The 21,980-nt window shown below is 43.0% G+C and overlaps 1 protein-coding gene and 1 pseudogene across 5 annotated transcripts in view; both read right to left on the bottom strand.

Moving 5' to 3' along the window:
- The window catches only part of ADGRF5 (adhesion G protein-coupled receptor F5), a 113,276-nt gene that overhangs the window by 57,234 nt on the left and 34,062 nt on the right, over window positions 1-21,980 (bottom strand). For 4 of the 5 annotated variants that reach the window (XM_052648733.1, XM_052648735.1, XM_052648736.1 and 1 more), the window contains exon 1: window positions 16,209-16,428. The exons of the other annotated variant lie outside the window; for it this stretch is intronic. The gene's annotated coding sequence lies outside the window, so the exon portion shown is untranslated. Of the gene's footprint in view, window positions 1-16,208; window positions 16,429-21,980 lie in introns of those variants that run through there. 5 annotated transcript variants of the gene reach the window in all.
- LOC128057111 (uncharacterized) lies at window positions 5,930-6,044 on the bottom strand (annotated as a pseudogene).

The raw sequence follows: 21,980 nt of genomic DNA, 5'->3' as shown, positions 1-21,980 counted from the left end.
GCAACAGTCTATTAAATTGACTTTTGTGTGTGCATTTCATTGCTAAGTCCTGTCTGACTCTTCTGCAACTCCATGGACTAAAGCCCGCCAAGCTTCTCTGCCCATGGGATTTCCCAGGCAAGAACACTAGAATGGGTTGCCATTCCCTTCTCCAGGGGATATTCTTGACCCAGGGATTGAACTCACATGTCCTGTATTGCCCGTGGATTCTTTACTACTGAGTCACCAGGGAGGCCCCTAAATTGACTTTAAGACCCATGTTAATGGGCTCTGCCCTATTAGTATGAAAAATCCTAGAACTGGTCACAAAAATACAAGATATATTTTAGAGATTTTTAGAGTATATAACATAGAATATTAATAGAGACTATATCATATATTGATTCTTGATTGCTATCTCTTTACAACGCTGGTGATGATAACAAGGTTTTTTTGATGACCAGATTAATCACGGTTGCATCTGAAAAGTAGAGAATCACATGGAATAATCCCAGATCCTATGGGTCTAGGGGCCAGGACAAACTACTTTTCTTTCCTTAGTGACTTTTTAAAATCCATATTTTTGTGAAAAGAATACTTGACAAAGGGGCAGGAGGTAGGAACCAAACTAATTGCATCTGGGGCTTCCCTGGTGGCTCAGTGGTGAAGAATCCGCCTGCCAAATGCAGGAGACGCGGGTTTGATCCCTGGTCCAGGAAGATCGCACATGGCACGGAGCAGCTAAGCCCGTGGGCCACAACTGTTGAGCTGGTGCTCTAGAGCCTGGGAGCCACAACTACTGAGCCCACGTGCCGCAACTACTGAAGCCCGGGCTCCGCAACAAGAGAAGCCACACAATGGGAAGCCTGTAAGCTGCAACTAAAGAGCAGCCCCACTCGCCGCACTAGAGGAAAGCCTGACCCGCAGTGAAGACCCAACAGAGCCTTAAATAAGTAAACAAAATTACAGGGGAAAAAAACTAATCTAATTGTATCCTTGAATAAGTCATTTGTCTTCTCTGAATCCAGTTTGTCTATCTATGACATGGGAATACTCAGACCTCCTCTAATTCTCTCGTTGACTTTTCTGGGGCTCAAATGTAATTAAAAGCCATGCAGAGCTTCAGTGATGCCAGCTGCAGTGGAACCACCCTGACAGCAGAATCCAGAGGGCAGCCATCAGGAAGGGCAGGCATTGGTCCAGGCATTGCCATGAGCATCAGCGGACTTGGCCAGGCTGGCACACGGAGAGACAGCCAAGACTTACACGCCAGCAAGGGTCATGTTTCAATCACCAGTTGCTGGCTGCCTCCTTTTCCTCTTCCCCAGTGGGAGAGAAGGAAGCATAAGGCCCTGGAAAACTGACCCAATTTGCAGATCTGGCAATGAAATGCATTTTTTAAATTCTGCAACTCAATGGCTTTTGGAAAATGCTTCGCAATTTAGGTTACAGGAATAATTTAAGGCCAGATGCATCTACCATAGGGAAAGCACAGCAACTCATTCCTTGCTGAAAAGCAGTAGCCTTTGGTGGGTATGGAGCAGGCGATTTAGCCTGGGGGTAACAACTGTCTGGGGGATGAATCAGGTATTTCAGAGGCAATTTAATCTTTTTAGGCATCCACTTTCTGCCTGTACTAACTGGTTCCATTTTGAAGCAGTTAATCAAGGAAAGAAAAGTTAGTAGCTTCAATTAATGAGTCTCCCTTAATACTTGAGAGCCAGGAAGGGACTCAGGTATTAAAGGGATTGGAGTTGACTGCACATCTTTTCATCACTTGGTAATATTGGCCTTTGTCAGCTAGCAAGGATTACCTTGGTCATGATAATGACCAAATGGTCACACCCTGCCCCCCAAAAGGTCATGTCTGGTCCCTTTGAATAATAGCCACTGGCCAATGCTTTCTGCTGTCCCCAACTTCCCCCACCTTCCTTGGACATAGTTCTTGATTAAATTGACATCTTTTTCTCTGTTGACCTATTTTGTAGCCACAGAATCACAATTCAACAGAAATACAATTATAGAAAGGACCACACTGTGGGGAAGTGGGTGTTCTCCGGATGCAGAAAAAAGATAACAGCTATGTAGAATCAATTCAGTTCAGTTCAGTCGCTCAGTCGTGTCCAACTCTTTGCGACCCCATGAATCGCAGCACACCAGGCCTCCCTGTCCATCACCAACTCCCGGAGTTCACCCAAACTTATGTCCATAAAGTCGGTGTTGCCATCCAGCCATCTCATCCTCTGTCGTCCCCTTCTCCTCTTGCCCCCAATCCCTCCCAGCATCAGAGTCTTTTCCAATGAGTCAGCTCTTCGCATGAGATGGCCAAAGTATTGGAGTTTCAGCTTTAGCATCATTCCTTCCAAAGAAATCCCGGGGTTGATCTCCTTCAGAATGGACTGGTTGGATCTCCTTGCAGTCCAAAGGACTCTCAAGAGTCTTCTCCAACACCACAGTTCAAAAGCATCAATTCTTCAGCGCTCAGCTTTCTTTACAGTCCAACTCTCACATCCATACATGACCACAGGAAAAACCATAGCCTTGACTAGATGGACCTTTGTTGGCAAAGTAATGTCTCTGCTTTTGAATATGCTATCTAGGTTGGTCATAACTTTTCTTCCAAGGAGTAAGCGTCTTTTAATTTCATGGCTGCAGTCACCATCTGCAGTGATTTTGGAGCCCCCAAAAATAAGTCATCAGTTACATAATAAGGGTAAAGGGAAGGTCCTCCACTTAAAGGAGGAAGGCCATTGTTTTGAGAGAGAGGTAATATTAAAAATATTTGACAACCAGTATGGCATGAGCCTGACCCATATGAACAAGTATACCAGCTGAAGCTCAGTCCTGCTTTCAGGGTTCCTACTATGTTTGGGAGGAGTTCTGAAGATGAACTTTTCTCACCTACATCAATAATGTCTCAGTAACCCTCCAGCTGTTTTTATCAGTGAGGAAGCTAGTGGAGGCTGTTTAACTTGGCTAACGGGAAAAAATTCCCAATCCATCTAACGAAAAGCTCAGAGTAGAATTCCACCATCAAGGTGATATATCTTGAGTAGGGCCCCCCTTTTTTGTAAATCCCCAAGACGTTCCTATTTATTCCAAATTCCTGGAATAAATGTGCTCAGTTGCTCAGTCATGTCACACTCTTTGCGACACCATGGACTGAAGCCCACCAGGTTCCTCTGTCCATGGGATTTTCCAGGCAAGAATACTGGAGTGGGTTGGCGTTTCCTTCTTCAGCATAAATGGCAGACAACAACTAAAAGACTCAGTGACAAGCAGAGACAGAAAAAGAGAATTATCTTATGTCATTCTCAATTTCTTTATCCTTTGAAATTATAAATTCTGGACACTGTCTACTAAATCTCACCAACCTATATGAGCCTGCTGTGTCTTAGAAAAAGCTGAGAGGTATGACCTCATGCTCAGCAGTAACCTTGTGATGGATGAGCAACTTCCTGGTTCCTCAGACTCCATTTTCCTGTCTGTGAAGTCAGAAGATGGGGGAGGGGAACCAAGCACCCTGACATCATATGCCGGGAAGAAGTGGCAGTGATTCTCAGCACTACTGCTCTTGGAGGACAAAGGTCTAGATTACTTGAAGGGTCTTAAACCACATTCTCTCTCAGAGGGATTATGCACCAGGAACATTCATTGTGAAACTGACCTGAAACACATCAGGGAACTGTTCTCCTAAATCTTCTGAACAACCAGGGCTTCAAATGAACTGGTCTCTATCCCTTCACCAGCTCTGAGCAGCCCAATTTTGATTGAAGGGGTGGGAGGAGAAGTCAAGGGGTTGTACGCCTTGCAAGTTACGAAGACTGTTCATGAAATGGCCTCATCTGTGAGGTCTGATGACCCAATGTCATCATCAAGATGTGAGTCCAAGCTTAGTATATAGAGGGTAATAGTGAGGCTTGTTCTGGAAAGGATTTCCTAAGCTCTACACAGCTCTGCCCTGCTGTGCTCTCAGGTGTCCTCAGCCCCTCTTCCCTGGGGACCCCAGCCTTAATACTCTCCTTGGCTCCTCCTGGGGAGAAAGAATGCAGAAGGTAAAAGAAAGCCCACATTTGATTACCCTCTGCCCAGGTGCCTCCTCCTTCCTCCAGTTCAGGTCTCTGCTTCTGGCTTGGGTCCAAGCACAACTTTCCCCTTAATATCACCCTGGGTAGCACCACCCTAGAAGGAAGCTCGCTGGAATATTTGAGCATCATCTGCTTAAATGGTTCTTATCCTTGGCTGCGCATCAGAATAAGCTCCAGGGGAATTTCTTTGCTTCCTCTCTTCATTTGTTGCTTTAACATCATGTCAGATCAACTGAATTAGCATTTCTGGTGGGGGCAGGAGTGAGGGGATGGCTGTATCCGCCCCAGCTGTTTCTGATGCAGACAGAGGTTTGAGGTCTGCAGGTCCCTGCTTTCAGCATCCCATTGCCCTAGCCACACTCCTGGCTATCACAAGCCTATAGTCCTCTCTCCACTAAAGATATTACATAGAAACAGAATCTTAGGGGGGGATGCATTTAGGAGGCAATCAATCAATGGTGGATGAATGAATGGATTCATGGGAGTATACACTCAGAGGTCATCTACCCAATAGTTGATGCAATTCAGCAGCCAAGGCTGTTACTTGAGGTTGTGTCATATATTTCACGTAGTATCAAATGTGGTGCACAGTTACAACACGACAGAGAACATTCCATAGGCCTAAAATCGTGCTAAGTCAAGCATGCATGAAATGAAATAAGTTATGTTCCTTGTCTCGAAAAAGCTCTCAATCATATCAGGAAGGCATGAAACAGACTGAAAGAAAAATGTGAGCTTAAAAGATGCTATTTACTGAATGTCTACTAGGTACCAAACACTGCCCTAGATGTAATTATTAGTATGTTCGTTCACTTAATTTGCCTCACAATAAGACTTGGAGGTAGGTGTTTCCTCCTAATTCATGGATGAGAAAATGAAGGCTTTCAGAGAGGTTACTAGACTTATTCAGGTTGCCCAGCTAGTAAATAACAGTAAGAATTGCCCCCGTTTGGGCCTGTCTCTGGGGCTTCTCTGGTGGCTCAATCAAAGAAGAAACCACCTGCAATTCAGGAGCCCTGGCTTCAATCCCTGGATCAGGAAGATCCCCTGGGCAAGGGAACGACAACCCACTCTAGTATTCTTGCCTGGAGAATTCCACGGACAGATGAGCCTGGTGGGGAAAGTGAGCTGCAGTGTGAAGTAATAAGATGACTAGAAAAAGTTGGCCTGGGGGAGTTGGTTGGATTTTGGAGTGACCACGGTCACTGACCAGACCCTGAAGGATTGGCAATGCTTAAACATGTGATGGGGGAAAGAAAAGAGAATTTCAGGCAAAGGAGAAGACCATAAGTGGAGAGGCTTATCCCTGTTTAAAGGGAACAAAACATCCCAAAGGGTGATGTTTAGCTGTCCTTTGAGCGCTTAGTGGACGTTACCAAGGGTAGCTTGTCCAACCACTGTGATGAAGGCTCGGCCACCATCCCTGAGAGCACATTGTTCTCCTGAACAGTCACCATCAACAAGGGAAGGCAGAGCTATTTTATGCTCTGCCTTGGAAAAAAAAATGAATGTAATGGCTTTAGGGCCCCAGTAATTCCCTCTTTCCTGTAATAGACTATAGTGGAAAGAACACCAGCTTTGATGCAAAACAGGCCTGTGTTCTGATTCCAGTTTCACCACTTATTAATTGTGGGTGAGACATTAACCCCACAGAGGCTCAGTTTCCTGATATGAGTAATGGGGATCACAGTACTGGCCTTGCAGCATTGTTGTGGAGATTAGAGACTTGTGCCCATGAAGCTTGAAAAAGCCTGGTCATGGTTGAATTTGTTAAGGTCTGATTTGTGCCCTCCAAAATTAATATGTTGAATTCCAGCCCCCAGCAGCTCAGAATGTGACCTTATTTGGAGATCAGGTCTTTAATGAGGTCATTAAGTTAAAACGAGGTCATATGGGTGGGGCCCTGATCCAATATGACCAGTGACCTTATAAGAACAGATACTATACTTGATCTTAGCCCAAAGGCTGAGAGATGATGAACAGTCATCTTATATAAGAGGAGGAGATTAAGACACAGACCTACACAGAGGGAGAACCACGTGAAGACACAGGAGGAAGACAGCATCTCCAAGCCAAGGAGAGAGGCCTCTGAAAAAACCGACTCTGCTGACACCTTGATTTCTGACCTCCAAGCTCCAGAATTGTGAGAAAATAAATTTCTGTTGTTTTAGTCACCCAGTCTGCAGATCTTTATTATGGTATTCTGAGAAAACTAATACAAAATTCAATAAAAATGATACTTCTTTTTATTTTTTATCACCCAAGAAGTGTGAGTCTGACCCTTTGGTCTGCTACCCAATATTTATCATTTATACTGTGACTGTTTTTATGAAAATCAAAAAATGGGTTATCTGACTATAGCACAAAACATACACAGTTAAAAATGAAAGACAGATTAGAATTAATCTTTATGCAGAGGTAGAGAACAGACTTGTGGGCACAGTGTGGGAAGGAAGTGGTGGGATGAATTGAGACGGTAGCATTGACATATATTCACGACCATGTGTAAAACAGATAGCCAGTGGGACATGCTGTGTAACACAGGGAGCTCAGCCTGGTGCTCTGTGATGACCTAGAGGGGTGGGATGGGGTGTTGGTAGAGGGGGGCTCAAGAAGGAGGGGATCTATGTATACAAATAGCTGATTGACATTGCTGTATGGCAGAAACCAACACAACACTATAAAGTAATTATCCTCCAATTAAAAATAAATTTAAAGCAAATGATTTGCTAAGGAAAAAAGAAAAAGAATTTGCCTTTCATTTAAATACTACCCCCAGCCCTCTACACACACACACACACATACACACACACACACACGTCCAATTTTTTTAGATGACAAAACTAAGACCTGGCAATGGCTGTGTGTCTCAAAGGCAGCTGGGAGCTGAATTAGTCAGGGCTAAAGAGATTAATTAAGGATTTCAAAAAATCTAGATAATAATATGGTCCTATAGCAGACAATGTATGACAACTATATTGTCCTATAGTCGGACAAGTCATTTGTCATATAATGATGGAGAATAATTATCAGCAAAGATGATGATGGTGATGGTGATGACGGTGATGGTGGTGGTTACGGATCACGGGTTTTAGATCAGTTTCAGGCCTAGAGCTATTTCAGTATTCCTAGTGCTATTACATCTGTCTCAGGCCTAATGCTGTAAGAGGCACTTCAAGAATTATGTCATTTAACCCTCTCAATTAATCCTATAATATCACTAAATTATCCTTAATTATTCCATATGCAAATATGGAATGGAAGGTTAGAAGGATGAGTAACTCACCAAGGTCAAAGAGCTGATACGTAGTAGTGACAAAATTATAAACTTGGCCATCTATTCCTTTGGGAAAAAGGTACCATTTGGGCTAGAGATCTTCTTGGGGGATTATCAACAAGTGCAAAGCTTTCTCTATGTGAACCCTAGTCCAGGCAACTGAGTTCCAGCCTCACCTTGCTACTGATTCATTCATGATCTGGGGCAAGTCACTTCACCCCTCTGCATCTCAATTTTCTTTTTGGCAAAGCCATGGAGTTGATGGCCCTTGGTGATTTCAAAATTGAGGTGAAAGACATGGACTCTGATGGTCCCATTGCTGTTCAAAGAGTCTAAAGTTTCTCACAGTTATTTCAAATCCATTGTAACTTCACTTACGTTTCCAAGCCTAATCATAACTCTCTCTTGCATTTGTCTACTCCACCTCTGACTGACTCTGCTAGCTAAGCCTTCACTGCCCCACACAGGCACCACTGCGATGGCTTCCCTTCTTTTCCTCTCTACCCTACCATCTTCATAGATGCAAGATTGACCTTCTGCAAGCACTCTTCACACCTGTTACCTCTGTTCAGCTCTTCACTGCTTCCAGAACAAAGACAATGGTGTTTGCTGATGCTGGAGGCCCTCCATGACCTGGATCTTATTTTTCGGATCTGGCATCTATCACATTTTCACGACTAAAGCTGGTAACTTTTTCATCATTTAAAATAGGGCAAGACAGATCTTGAGCTAGGAGTAGTTTTTCTTTTAAAACTAAGACTATGGTCTAGGACTTCCCTGGCAATCCAGTGGTTAAGACTCTGAGCTCCCAAAGCAGGGTACAGGGGTTCGATAACTGGCTGGGGAACTAGATTTCACAAGCCACATAGCATGTCCTAAAGATAAATAAGTAAATAAAAATAAAACAATAACAACAAAAAGACTATGAAAAAAAGGGAGGGGGACAGAAAATGCAAGCAGATACTTAAATAAACATTGAAAGAAAAACACTGTAGTCAAACCTTCACAGCTGATGTTTTATTCACTGACTCCACCAGCCCCATAGGCAATAGTGAATAGAGAAGCAGGGACTTTGCCTTCAGATATGAACCTGAATTGAAAGTTTCTTTTTTAGCCTTTCTGAAACTTGGCTTACTTGTTTGCAAAATGGATTGTTGATAATTAAATAATAAGTAAAATGAATAAATAAAATAGTGCAAGAGATCTTTCCATTGTCCATTCAAAGGTAAAAATATGAAAATTAATCTTTGAGATGTAAGAGTAATTATTTGCTCAAACTATTTTTCACTGTTTGGCAAAACCAAAGTAATCCTGTGATTTACCTGATTTCTGAATCTCCATTTTTTTTCCTGCCCTTTTGCCTCAACATTATTGCTGCATATTCAGTTCTACCCACCCTTCAGTGCTCAAGAAAATGACTACATCCTGGTTGGAGATTCTCTGCTTTGTTCAACTATAAACGGGAGGTCAGGTACATAGAACACAAGAAATCTTGTTAAAAAGTAGAAGAGAAAGAGTGGCAATTCTTCCCATAGGTAAACTTCCTGGTTTCAGATCATGCACAGAAGGTGATGCTATATACGCGGCTTTCTTTTTAACAAAAGAAGAATTGCATTGTATGCTAGGACACTAACAAGGCAAGCATGCATCTTGGCCTATGTCTGACTAACTGAACAGGTTATTGTATTCTTTGAAAGAAGCCAAAGATATATCTTCTTATGTTTTGTTCTATATATACACACATATATATATGCCTGAGTCATGTACTTTTGATCAAAATAGAGACTAGATGAGAGACTAAAAATAAATATGCATATATATTATTCTACTATTAGAGAATAATTCAAAGCAGAGTTCCTCAATGCAGATGATGGACGGTAGTAGCAAATTTCAGGACTTTCTTTGAAAATTTGACTGAGATTATTATTCTTTGTGGGCTTCCCAGGTGGTGCTAGTGATAAAAAAACATGCCTGCCAATGCAGGATACACAAGACAGTTGGGTTTAATCCCTGGGTTGGAAAGACCCTGGAGGAGGCATGGCAATCCATTCCAGCATTCTTGCCTATAGAATCCCAGGGACACAGGAGCCTGGTAGACTACAGTCCATGGGGTTGCCAAGAGTCAGACATGACTGAAGCAACTTAGCACGCACACGTGGGCTTCCCAGGTGGCTCAGTTGGTAAAGAATCCACCCGCAGATGTAGGAGATGCAGGAGACACGAGTTTTATCCCTGGGTCAGGAAGATCCCCTGGAGAAGAAAATGGCAACCCACTCCAATGTTCTTGGCTGGAAAATCCCACAGAGGAGCATGGTGAGTCACAGTCCATGGGGTCACAAAGAGTCAGACATGACTAGTGACTGAGCAAAGAGCATATTATTCTTTGCTCAAGACTACAATAAAGACAGGATGGCATCAATAACCTCCCTCCTGGAGTGCAGAAGTACAGATTAAAAGCCCTCAAGGACTCCTCTAACAGCCTGCCTTCACAAATCTGTGTTTTCAACAGCAAGAGGTGATGACTTGCCTTTGCTGACCTTATCTAATGAGATGAATCTCCCTTGCACATGCAGAACTATAAACTAAATATTTATTTAACACAAACACGAAACACAATACCAATAAAAGAACTGCCTTGAAAAATTTTTTTTTCCTGTTTCATTTTCCTTTGCCTTAAAATAAGGTTCAGGAGAAGCATTGTGTCAGGGTAACTCAGTCCTATCAGATTAGAGAGGAACATTTGTTTGTACACAATGGGGTCAAGTTTTCCAAAACACACGCACATGTGTGTGGCGTTGATAACCTTTCATCCTTCTTGTTGTAAATCACTGGAGGATTTTACAACAGGAGATTGCCATCTCCCTGAAACCTCTGAGCAGGAGATTGCCATCTCCATGAAACCAGTAAGTTCCTAACTCTGTTCTTGTCTCAACCATCTTGGTACTTTCATTTACCACGTGGAAGGGTTTTCCTAAGCCCTGGCAAGACAATGCCTGAGGTGTTTTTCAGCTGCCATGGAGGGTGGCCCTGGGGTTGGCTGTGAGACTCCAAGGGCTTGGGCATGGGTCCAAGCCTTACAGTTTTGTGGTCCTACTCTTTATGAGGTAAGATCTGAAATAATACTGAGTCTTCCAATAGCAACAATAATGGGCCAATCAGAGCAATCTCTGGTCACTGCAAGAACAGAGGCCCTGGGCCCAAGGGCCCTAGGCAAGCGACTGAGTGATGGGGGCAGAGACTGGAGGCGACACTCCAGACCCTCCAGGGGCCCCAGGGTAGCACTTATGTCTTTACCACGTGGTTTAAACTATTCCAACATTTTAGTAATTGGCAGGACCCTCTTAGATCTTTGTATTCCCTCCCTTCCCACCTCCCAGTTCCTCCATCTCCCTGACATCAGGCATGGGCTCCTTGGCCAATGACTTCACTTCTCTTAAATTTCTATTTTCCTCCCTAGGCATTTTGGTAGAATTTAAGAATACTGGATGACAGGGAACTATATTCAATAATTTGTAATAACTTATAATGGGGAAGAATATATATATGTCTAACTGAATCATTTTGCTGTACAACAAAAACTAACACAACATTGTAAGCCAACTATACTTCAATAGAAATAATTATCTGCCTATTTTGAAGAAAAGATGTGTGGTTGCTACTTAAAATGAGAAAAAACTACAGATTAAATCTTACAGATTAAATATTGCATATTAATTAAATATTACAGATTAAAATTCCCTCCTCCCAAATATAGCACACTGGGAAGTCATGGCCATTCCAAGATTTTCTTAATCTGGATAGTCTGACTTTTGTCCTCATCTCATCATGAAAAGCATCTTCTAAAGTGTGATATTCACTAATCCTCGTCCTTCCTGGTTTCCTGTTGGTTTCTGACAACACTTAGCTGCTCCTCCTTCATGCCTTCCCCTTTTTCTCCTTCACTTCACTTTGGGGTCTCTCTTCACTTCAGCCTTTTCTCCTTTCCCTCTTCCTATGATTCCGTCCTCCTCATCCTACACCATCTGAGTGTAGGCTTGCAAACCTCCCCTGGGTCCTTGGCTGATCTCTCTTGACGCTCTTAGGGTACAGCTTTAACTATCCATTTATATGAGAATCCCTCAAACTTTATTTCCACCTTAGTCACTTTTCTAACATCTTCCCAAATGCACTATTTCCACCTGGGTCTAAATTCAGCTCATCCATAACTAATGCGTCTCTTCTCTCCTAACCCATCTCTTCCCAGATTTACAAACTGCTGGCTTCTTTCTCCAGGTTCCCAGGCTCACAACCCCACAGGTGTTCTGGGTCACAAGCCTTGAGGGTAGGAATGGGAGGAGCAATTCAGCCATTCGCTCAGTCTTGTGAATACCTCCAGCGCCCGCATTTTCTTTCCCTCGGCCGCCATATTGGCGCGGATGGTATCATCTCCTCAGAACCATTATCACCAGAAGGACTGCAGCAGTCTCCTGAACCTTCCTCTTTCCCTCCCTGTCCACTATCCAATACCATCTGCCAATTCATTTGCCTAGAACACTATTTGTCATATATTGCTACTATGCCATACTCTATACGTAGCATATATTGCTATTATGTCAGATACTCTAAACATTCTCAAATGCTCAGAGGAAATCTGGGCTAATTCACCTGGCAAGCATGGTCACCACAACTGAATGTAACCCAGCTCTGACACAATTTTCTTCTGTAACACTTGGAGACAGAACTGGCTGGCTGACCTACTCACAAGCGTTTATTGTACCTTTTTTTTTTTGCAAAATGTGTCATAAATATTAACACTAAGTATTGGCTGAAGAGATTGCTACCTCTTAACTTCTTCTCACACTATTCTTGGCAACCTGAAATGCCCCATTTCTCCCTTCTGAGATTTACTCATTATTTCAAGTCTTTTGTACTCCCTTAGTAGCAACAAGAATTGCTATCATTTATCAAGCTTTAGCTATATGCCAGGCTTCCCTCAGCTGGTAAAGAATCTGCCTACAATGCAGGAGACCTGGGTTCAATTCCTGGATCAGGAAGATCCCTTGGAGAAGGAAATGGCAATCCACTCCAGTATTCTTGCCTGGAGAATCCCATGGACGGGGAGCCTGGCAGGCTACAGTCCTTGGGTTCCAAGAGTCGGACGTGGCTTGGCGACTAAACCAGCACCACCAGCTATATGCTGGTCATTAGACTAAACGGTGTACTTGATATGCCAGGCTCATTTTAATCCTTAAACTCTATATTGTTAGAACTATCAGTTATCTCCATTTTGCCAGCAAAGGAACTGAAACTTGGGTAAATTAAATCACACACCCCAAGTCACACAATAATAGCCAATTCTGTTGCTAAATCTGAAGTCTTACCCTTCCTTTGGAATACACCGCATCTCCCTCCCTGGCTACTTCTCTGGCCCTGGCATGCGGGTTTTTCTGTAGCTCTATTGTGGTTTTTGTAGCACAGCATAGTTATTAGGCATATGGACTGATCAGACTGCCTACTTGCCAGCTTTCTGTGCCTTGGGCAACTTAGTTAAAATTGTGTGTCCTTTTTTCTATAAATTAGGCATTATAATAGAAACTGAGGCATGGGATTATTGAAATGACTACATGACTTAACCACCTCTGTAAAGTACTGAACACAGTGCCTAGCACAAAATAAGTACTCAGTAAACATTACCTGTTGTTATTAAAATCCCCAGGACCAGTGCTTTGCCTCCTGTTATGAGTATAAACTGATTAAAGGAAAGGATTCTCTGTCTTTGTAATTCCACAGCTCTTTGCACATCTATCAGCATAGATGCTTCTACTAAGCTGTGACTTTAAAGGTTTCACTTTTGTGATTATCTTTGAGAAAACAGGCAAGACTCCAGTTATTTTAACCATCATCACCACAATCAGGCAATGTGAGTTGAAATGCTGAGCCGTGTGAATTCATAGCGTCCCCACAGTGAACACAGATACTTAACTCAACAAGCCTTCCTAAAGCAGCTACTCTGGGTTGAAAGTCCCTGACATGGGGGAACCTGAGCCTATGAGGGCCCCCACTTAGAGACAAAGATTACAGCAATGAGCGATACTAATTTGGACTCTGTGAGGAATGTTGGCAGGGAAGCTTTCTAGGGGCACATTTTCTGATTAAAAAAAAAAAAAGAGCTCTGAAAAACAACAACAACAAAAACCCAACTCTGATTTATTTTCTACCCATCTATATAGATCAATCCAGAAAGTGGCAGATCAGGCAAAAGATAACTAGTATTTCTTTTTCTGGGAATTGAGACACATGTTAAAGTGACATTGAATAAAAGGATGACCCCCTCCCACCCATAGTCATTTGGCAGCAGAAGAACACATCCTGTTTACCTGGAACATTTCATCAGATTCTGTAAACTCTGCAAGTGACAGGGAGCCAGTGACTCTGCATGGAAGCCAGGGGGTGGTTTTAGTTGAAACTCGAAAGATAGGGCCATGTCTGGGGAGCTGGGGTTGCCTCCTCATTCTCACCTGCTGATGTGTGTGAGGGGGGCAGCGTTCCACTCATTAACAGCTGCAGCCAGATCCTAAAACAAGATGCTCACCCCTGCTGGCATGTCTGACCCCAACTTCTGAGTGACCTGAAGCAGTATTACTTCTGCTTCACTATTTAGACTTTGTCTCTTACGGTTTGGACTCAATTCTCAACCTTCGCTGTGTAAAAGAATCACTTTGGAGATTTACAGACAAAACCAACCAAGCAAAACAGCATGAGATTTCCCTAGAGATTCTCACTCAGTTGTTCCAGGGAAGTGTCTGGGCACCATTTTCTTTGGCTAAGTTGCTGAGGATGATGCCAATAAACGGCAGGTGTTAGAATGTGCTCAAATCTGGACCAGGCAATAGCTGAATCTACCTACAGACTTCCAGCACAACTGGAAACCCATGTTGCTCCAAAACTGATAGAATCCAGCCAATCACATTCATTCTCTACTCTGTATGATTTTCACTCTCATGATGTTATCAGCCTCTTGGTTGGAAAGGCAGAGATCTGGGCTTCTTCTCATTCCAGTGCCCCTGGAATTCTGAGCCTCTCAGTTTCGTATTTCATAAAATGGGAACAAGCTACCTGCTTTACCTGTGATGAGTGAGTTGAAAGAGAAGGAGGGCTCTGTCAGGGGCTAGCACTGTGCAGCAGGGTGAAATGTTCATCAAAATACCCAGAGAAAGAATCAACATGGGCAAATTTAACAAGATGATCAAGAAAGCACCAGAGAATGTCCAAAATCAGGGCCAACTGGCCCTCTAGTTTGGAGAAGAGAAACCTTGGGAAGGGTAAGAAAATGCCTAATAGCAGTTGAAAAGTAATTTGTGATTATTCTTAGACTTGACATTGCTCATGTAACTTCATTGCAAATCCTCTCTCCATGACCTATACTCATTTGTTCACAGTATTTTATTTATAATTCACTTGTCTCATAATAATGAATAGAAGGAAAAAATTAAAGGTCACCTTTTTACAGAAAGCTAAAAGAAATAGAAAGTGAACCCACATGTTAAATACATCTATTATCCACTAAGTAAGGGAATCTCTCCCATTGTCCCCCCATTTCCCTAGAGCCAACTACTTAATCTAGCTGGCTAGCTGTCATTTATGTATCTATAAATCCATCCATCTATTCAGTTAATCTTCTTTTATTTTCCAGAACAAAATACCTTTGATGGACTTCAAGAGAGAATCCCAAACTACTAGTTGAAAAATCTAGAATTTAATCCGTGGGAGGTTGTTACAAATACTATGCATTGTCCAAGCCAAAACCAATATATAAATAACAATGGTAAAAATGAAAAAAAAAAAAACTATTTCAAGCTTTTCTAAATATTAAAACAACTGCTCACATTCCCCATGTATTATTTTTTGCATTGCAGTGAGGGGAAGGGATTGTTAAAGACCAATACATGGATCTGACAAAAAGAATATTTGTATTCCTAAGTGCCCTGGCTTGCCCTAAGAGCTGGGAAGACAGAAAAATCAGTCACTTAACTGGTAAGATAGATGGCAAACAATTGACTGGATAACATTGGGGAGGGAAGGAAACTAATGCATACGGGGCATGTGGGGTCTGAAAAACTGTGAGACATATTCTGTTATAGTAAGAATATAACCATGCATTACGTGCATCATTCAGAAATGAAAGTCCAGAAACATTAGCTCTTTATGAAGGGAAAAACTGAGCTGCAGTGAAGGGGTATGAGCCGGCTTTCTGCAAAGTATGAGAAAACACAGTTGAAGCAAACCACACACCATAGGGCAACTCCTCCTTTCCAGAACACTTGAGGCAAGCCTGCCTGCTCTTGATCCCAGTGCTTTATCTGACCTCCTTCCCAGAGCTGACTTGCAAACCCCGTTCCATTCAGTAGTTGGGGGAGGAAGTGGGTAGCTTGCATTTTACGTTTCCAGACTGCCTAGGACGTGAGAATACCTGCACACCTCCTGCTACACGCAGGGTAGCCTCCCTGGCTGCCTGGTGTGGAGATCCACAGTCAGCAATTCACGAACCTTCTGGTCTCTATGGTAGTTTCTGGCTCAGGGATGGGAAAACTCATTAAAAAGATAGAAAACGGAAAGCTTTTTTCATTATAGAGGAAATCCTAAAAGCACCCCAGCTCACTGCCTGACACTCCATCTTCCTAAACACAGTCTCACCGACTTGACCAACAGCCGCACGCCCAGTGCCCCTGGCCAGCCATGCTTTGTGCTTGCAACATGCAAGTCACAGCTACAGAAAAGAGGACTGTAACTGAAAAGTGCCTTAAAAGGAGCCTCAGAGAGACCTAGGTGCCCCTGAGGTCTTGCTACCAAAAGAGACAAACTGCAGTAGGAGAAATGCCTGTTACCTGCCCAGCACTGTCGTCCCCAGGCCAGCTCCGGCTCTGATCAGACGTCTAACAAAGTTCCAGCTCTCTGCTACGAGGCCACTCGCCCCGCAGCCTCATGCTCGATGAAGGGCGAGCAAAGCTGGGCTCATGAGGAGGGCTCAGACAGGACTGGGAGCTCCGAGCCAAGCTCAGCCTCCTCTTTGACCGGTGCCTCCCTGCTGTGGTCCTCCCAGCCTCACACAGCCATCCCCGACGGCTGGCCGCTGTTTGAAAACAAGAAGTGATTTCCTGGTCCTCTTCCCCAGATGGTGTGTGCTATTTCCCTCCCGCCCATGGGAAGTCCTTCAGATCCTTCTTATCTGGAAACCTATTCACTGAGTAGCCAGACTTGTTTGGCCAAAGCCCCTAATTCTTGCTTTCCTTTCTTCAGAGAAAAAACTTCAGAAAACGAAACCAGAGAGTCCGCAAATGGGGTTGAGGTTATGGCCAGTGTAGGATGCCTGGTTTAAATCTTTGAAAGATGCCCACTAAATGAGACTGTATTTTCAGAGTGGAAGGAAAATTAAAATTATCCATCAGCGTCATTTCTAGCAGCACCAAGAAATCAGAGATTTTAAAAGTCCTGAACATGGGAAGACCTGATGAAATCATTAGGTCCTAGCCCTGGGTTTTAGGGAGGGTTGCCCTTCAAATACACCACATTCAGAGGTATGTAGTTTTTCCAGATTTTCCAGGGGAACTCTGTGAATATTTGTGCATCAAATTACAAATTCTGTAATTTAACCTATTGTCTTAGTTGCACTAATGTTTAAAGATAAGGAGATACATGGAAAAAAGGCAGGCTGTAGCTGATTTATTTAGTTTAAAGATGAATTAGATGAAGCAATTATACTGCAGTAAAAAATGAAGATGAATTAGAATTAGAGTTCTTGAGATGAAAGTGACCTATCCATCCTCATTTTACAAACAAGGAAACCAAGATCCAGGGAGAAACAGTGACTTGCCCAAGGTCAGAACACAGATGGGAAGTGACAAATGGTCACCTCATTGTTCTTAAACATCTCTCTGTGTGGAATACTCTTCAACTTCCTACTCTGAAGCCCTGCCCACAGAAAGCCTAATGAATGGACCCTGGCCTAGGGCCCAGGAATCTGCATTGTAAGTGCCCCAGTTAAAAGGGCATCCCCAGACTGCATTGAGAGATACCCTCCCAATGTCAGGACAGTGTCAGTGCACAGGACCCCAGAGTCAGACTGCAGGGATTCAAACCACAGGGCCATTGATTCCTATTTATGTGGCCTTGGAGATGTTATGAGACCTCACTGAGACTCAGTTTTATAATGTGTGAAAGTGGAATAATAATACTGCTGAGGCCATGAAGGCTCTGAAGGCTCTGATAAAAGCCTGGCATGGAGGATGAACTCCAGAACTGGATACCTGGGCTCGAATCCTCCAAGCTATTGGATCTTCCCTGTCCCACATCATGTCCCTTCCTCCTGGCCAGCCTTCCCTTCCAGCCAGAGCTCCCATCCTGTAGGCATGTCAGCAACTACTTGTCATATTCAGGCTGGGGACAAGGGTGAAGTGTTTGGCAAAAGGAGGATGAACCTTCAAAATATTGGATTGGCAAACATTTTGTTCGAGTTTTTCTGTAACCTCTTATGGAAGAACCCAAATGAATTTTTGGCCAAGTCAACATTATTATTCTGCTTCTTGGTACTGATTCTCAATTGTATTCTCCAGCCCATTCCACACCAGCATGGGAGATGGTGGTGGTTGCCCCCACCAGCTGACCATTCACCTCTTCTCTGCTGCCAGCCTGGGCCTGGTTATGCACTCAGGGGTACACTGTGATAGGTTTAAAGTGCAGGGACGTCATTCTCCTTGCTGGACCCTGGGATATGCTTAGACATGTGGCCAGATGTGGATGTATGTCACCTCTGGGTTTACTATCAATGGCACAATGTGTGTGCATGCTCATGTAAATCTCTTTTGTGACCCCATGGACTGTAGCCCACCAGGCTCCTCTACCCACGGAATTTCCCAGGCAAGAATATTAGAGTAGGTTTTCATTTTCTCCTCCAGGGGATCTTCCCAACACAGGGATCACTGACAGGTGGATTCTTTACCCTTGAGCCACCTGGCACAATAAAGGGCCTTATTGTTTAATCCAGTACTAATTGCCTTAGCTGTAGTAAAGTGGTGAATCATCATGAAAAATAAATCTTTTCTTTCTATAGAAAACACTCATGACACAGTAAGTCAAATATACTTCAATTAAAAAATATTTCTATCAAATAAAAATAAATAAATATAATAGTAAGACACATAGACACAGAATCAAAAAGCTTAAATCATATTTTAGAATACAGTTGATCTTTGGACAACATGTGTGGGTCTACTTGCATGCCGATTTTTTTTCAGTTCAGTTCAGTTCAGTTCAGTTCAGTCGTTCAGTCGTGTCCGACTCTTTGTGACCCCATGAATCGCAGCACGCCAGGCCTCCCTGTCCATCACCAACTCCCGGAGTTCACTCAGACTCACGTCCATCAAGTCAGTGATGCCATCCAGCCATCTCATCCTCTGTCGTCCCCTTATCCTCCTGCCCCCAATCCCTCCCAGCATCAGAGTCTTTTCCAATGAGTCAACTCTTCGCATGAGGTGGCCAAAGTATTGGAGTTTCAGCTTTAGTATTATTCCTTCCAAAGAAATCCCAGGGTTGATATCCTTCAGAATGGACTGGTTGGATCTCCTTGCAGTCCAAGGGACTCTCAAGAGTCTTCTCCAACACCACAGTTCAAAAGCATCAATTCTTCGGCACTCAGCCTTCCTCACAGTCCAACTCTCACATCCATACATGACCACAGGAAAAACCATAGCCTTCACTAGACGGACCTTAGTTGGCAAAGTAATGTTTCTGCTTTTGAATATGCTATCTAGGTTGGTCATAACTTTTCTTCCAAGGAGTAAGCATCTTTTAATTTCATGGCTGCAGTCACCATCTGCAGTGATTCTGGAGCCCCAAAAAATGAAGTCTGACACTGTTTCTACTGTTTCCCCATCTATTTCCCATGAAGTGATGGGACCGGATGCCATGATTTTCGTTTTCTGAACGTTGAGCTTTAAGCCAACTTTTTCACTCTCCTCTTTCACTTTCATCAAGAGGCTTTTTAATTCCTCTTCACTTTCTGCCATAAGGGTGGTGTCATCTGCATATCTGAGGTTATTGATATTTCTCCCGGCAATCTTCATTTCAGCTTGTGTTTCTTCCAGTCCAGCGTTTCTCATGATGTACTCTGCATAGAAGTTAAATAAGCAGGGTGACAATATACAGCCTTGACATACTCCTTTTCCTATTTGGAACCAGTCTGTTGTTCCATGTCCAGTTCTAACTGTTGCTTCCTGACCTGCATACAGATTTCTCAAGAGGCAGGTCAGGTGGTCTGGTATTCCCATCTTTCAGAATTTTCCACAGTTTATTGTGATCCACACAGTCAAAGGCTTTGGCATAGTCAGTAAAGCAGAAATAGATGTTTTTCTGGAACCCTCTTGCTTTTTCCATGATCCAGCGGATGTTGGCAATTTGATCTCTGGTTCCTCTGCCTTTTCTAAAACCAGCTTGAACATCAGGGAGTTCATGGTTCACGTATTGCTGAAGCCTGGCTTGGAGAATTTTGAGCATTACTTTCCTAGCATGTGAGATGAGTGTAACTGTGCGGTAGTTTGAGCATTCTTTGGCATTGTCTTTCTTTGGAATTGGAATGAAAACTGACCTTTTCCAGTCCTGTGGCCACTGCTGAGTTTTCCAAATTTGCTGGCATATTCAGTGCAGCACTTTCACAGCATCATCTTTCAGGATTTGAAACAGCTCAACTGGAATTCCATCACCTCCACTAGCTTTGTTTGTAGTGAGGCTCTCTAAGGCCCACCTGACTTCACATTCCAAGATGTCTGGCTCTAGATGAGTGATCACATCATCATGATTATCTGGGTCATGAAGATATTTTTTGTACAGTTCTTCCGTGTATCCTTGCCACCTCTTCTTAATATCTTCTACTTCTGTTAGGTCCATACCATTTCTGTCCTTTATCGAACCCATCTTTGCATGAAATGTTCCCTTGGTATCTCTAATTTTCTTGAAGAGATCTCTAGTCTTTACCATTCTCTTGTTTTCCTCTATTTCTTTGCATTGATCGCTGAAGAAGGCTTTCTTATCTCTTCTTGCTATTCTTTGGAACTCTGCATTCAGATGCTTATATCTTTCCTTTTCTCCTTTGCTTTTTGCCTCTCTTCTTTTCACAGCTATTTGTAAGGCCTCCCCAGACAGCCATTTTGCTTTTTTGCATTTCTTTTCCTTGGGGATGGTCTTGATCCCTGTCTCCTGTACAATGTCACGAACCTCATTCCATAGTTCATCAGGCACTCTATCTATCAGATCTAGGCCCTTAAATCTATTTGTCACTTCCACTGTATAATCATAAGGGATTTGATTTAGGTCATACCTGAATGGTCTAGCGGTTTTCCCTACTTTCTCCAATTTGAGTCTGAATTTGGCAATAAGGAGTTCATGATCTGAGCCACAGTCAGCTCCTGGTCTTGTTTTTGTTGACTGTATAGAGCTTCTCCATCTTTGGCTGCAAAGAATATAATCAATCTGATTTTGGTGTTGACCATCTGGTGATGTCCATGTCTAGAGTCTTCTCTTGTGTTGTTGGAAGAGGGTGTTTGCTATGACCAGTGCATTTTCTTGGCAAAACTCTATTAGTCTTTGCCCTGCTTCATTCCGTATTCCAAGGCCAAATTTGCCTGTTACTCCAGGTGTTTCTTGACTTCCTACTTTTGCATTCCAGTCCCCTATAATGAAAAGGACATCTTTTTTGGGTGTTAGTTCTAAAAGGTCTTGTAAGTCTTCATAAAACCGTTCAACTTCAGTGTCTTCAGCATTACTGGTTGGGGCATAGACTTGGATAACTGTGATATTCAGTGGTTTGCCTTGGAGACGAACAGAGATCATTCTGTCGTTTTTGAGATTGCATCCAAGTACTGCATTTCAGACTCTTTTGTTGACCATGATAGCTACTCCATTTCTTCTGAGGGATTCCTGCCCGCAGTAGTAGATATAATGGTCATCTGAGTTAAATTCACCCATTCCAGTCCATTTTAGTTCACCGATTCCTGGAATGTCGACATTCACCCTTGCCATATCTTGTTTGACCACTTCCGATTTGCCTTGATTCATGGACCTGACATTCCAGATTCCTATGCAATATTGCTCTTTACAGCATTGGACCTTGCTTCTATCACCAGTCACATCCACAGCTGGGTATTGTTTTTGCTTTGGCTCCATCCCTTCATTCTTTCTGGAGTTATTTCTCCACTGATCTCCAGTAGCATATTGGGCACCCAATGACCTGGGGAGTTCCTCTTTTGGTATCCTATCATTTTGCCTTTTCATACTGTTCATGGGGTTCTCAAGTCACTGTGTGACATGATCCACAGTTGCTTGGTTGACTCCTTGTATGTGGGACCAGGATACAGAGTAACAATTGTAAAGTTATGTGCAGATTTTCAGCTGTGAAGAAGTGATTACCCTTAAACCTATGTTGTTCAAAGGTCTACTGTATTTCAAATTTCTTGTGCTAAATATTTGCAGTATTGACTTTTCCTATACAAAATGGACAAAGATATTCCAGATTCATTTTTACACTAAAAACCTATAATATTAAACATAGGTAGTAGAAAACACCTGGGTCTTGAAAACCCAGAGTACCTTGGGGTGAATCGTGTGGA

This window comes from Budorcas taxicolor, chromosome 11 (genome assembly GCF_023091745.1).
Source record: "Budorcas taxicolor isolate Tak-1 chromosome 11, Takin1.1, whole genome shotgun sequence".
In the NCBI taxonomy this organism is placed as follows: domain Eukaryota; kingdom Metazoa; phylum Chordata; class Mammalia; order Artiodactyla; family Bovidae; genus Budorcas; species Budorcas taxicolor.
This window is presented reverse-complemented; position numbering and strand designations above follow the sequence as displayed.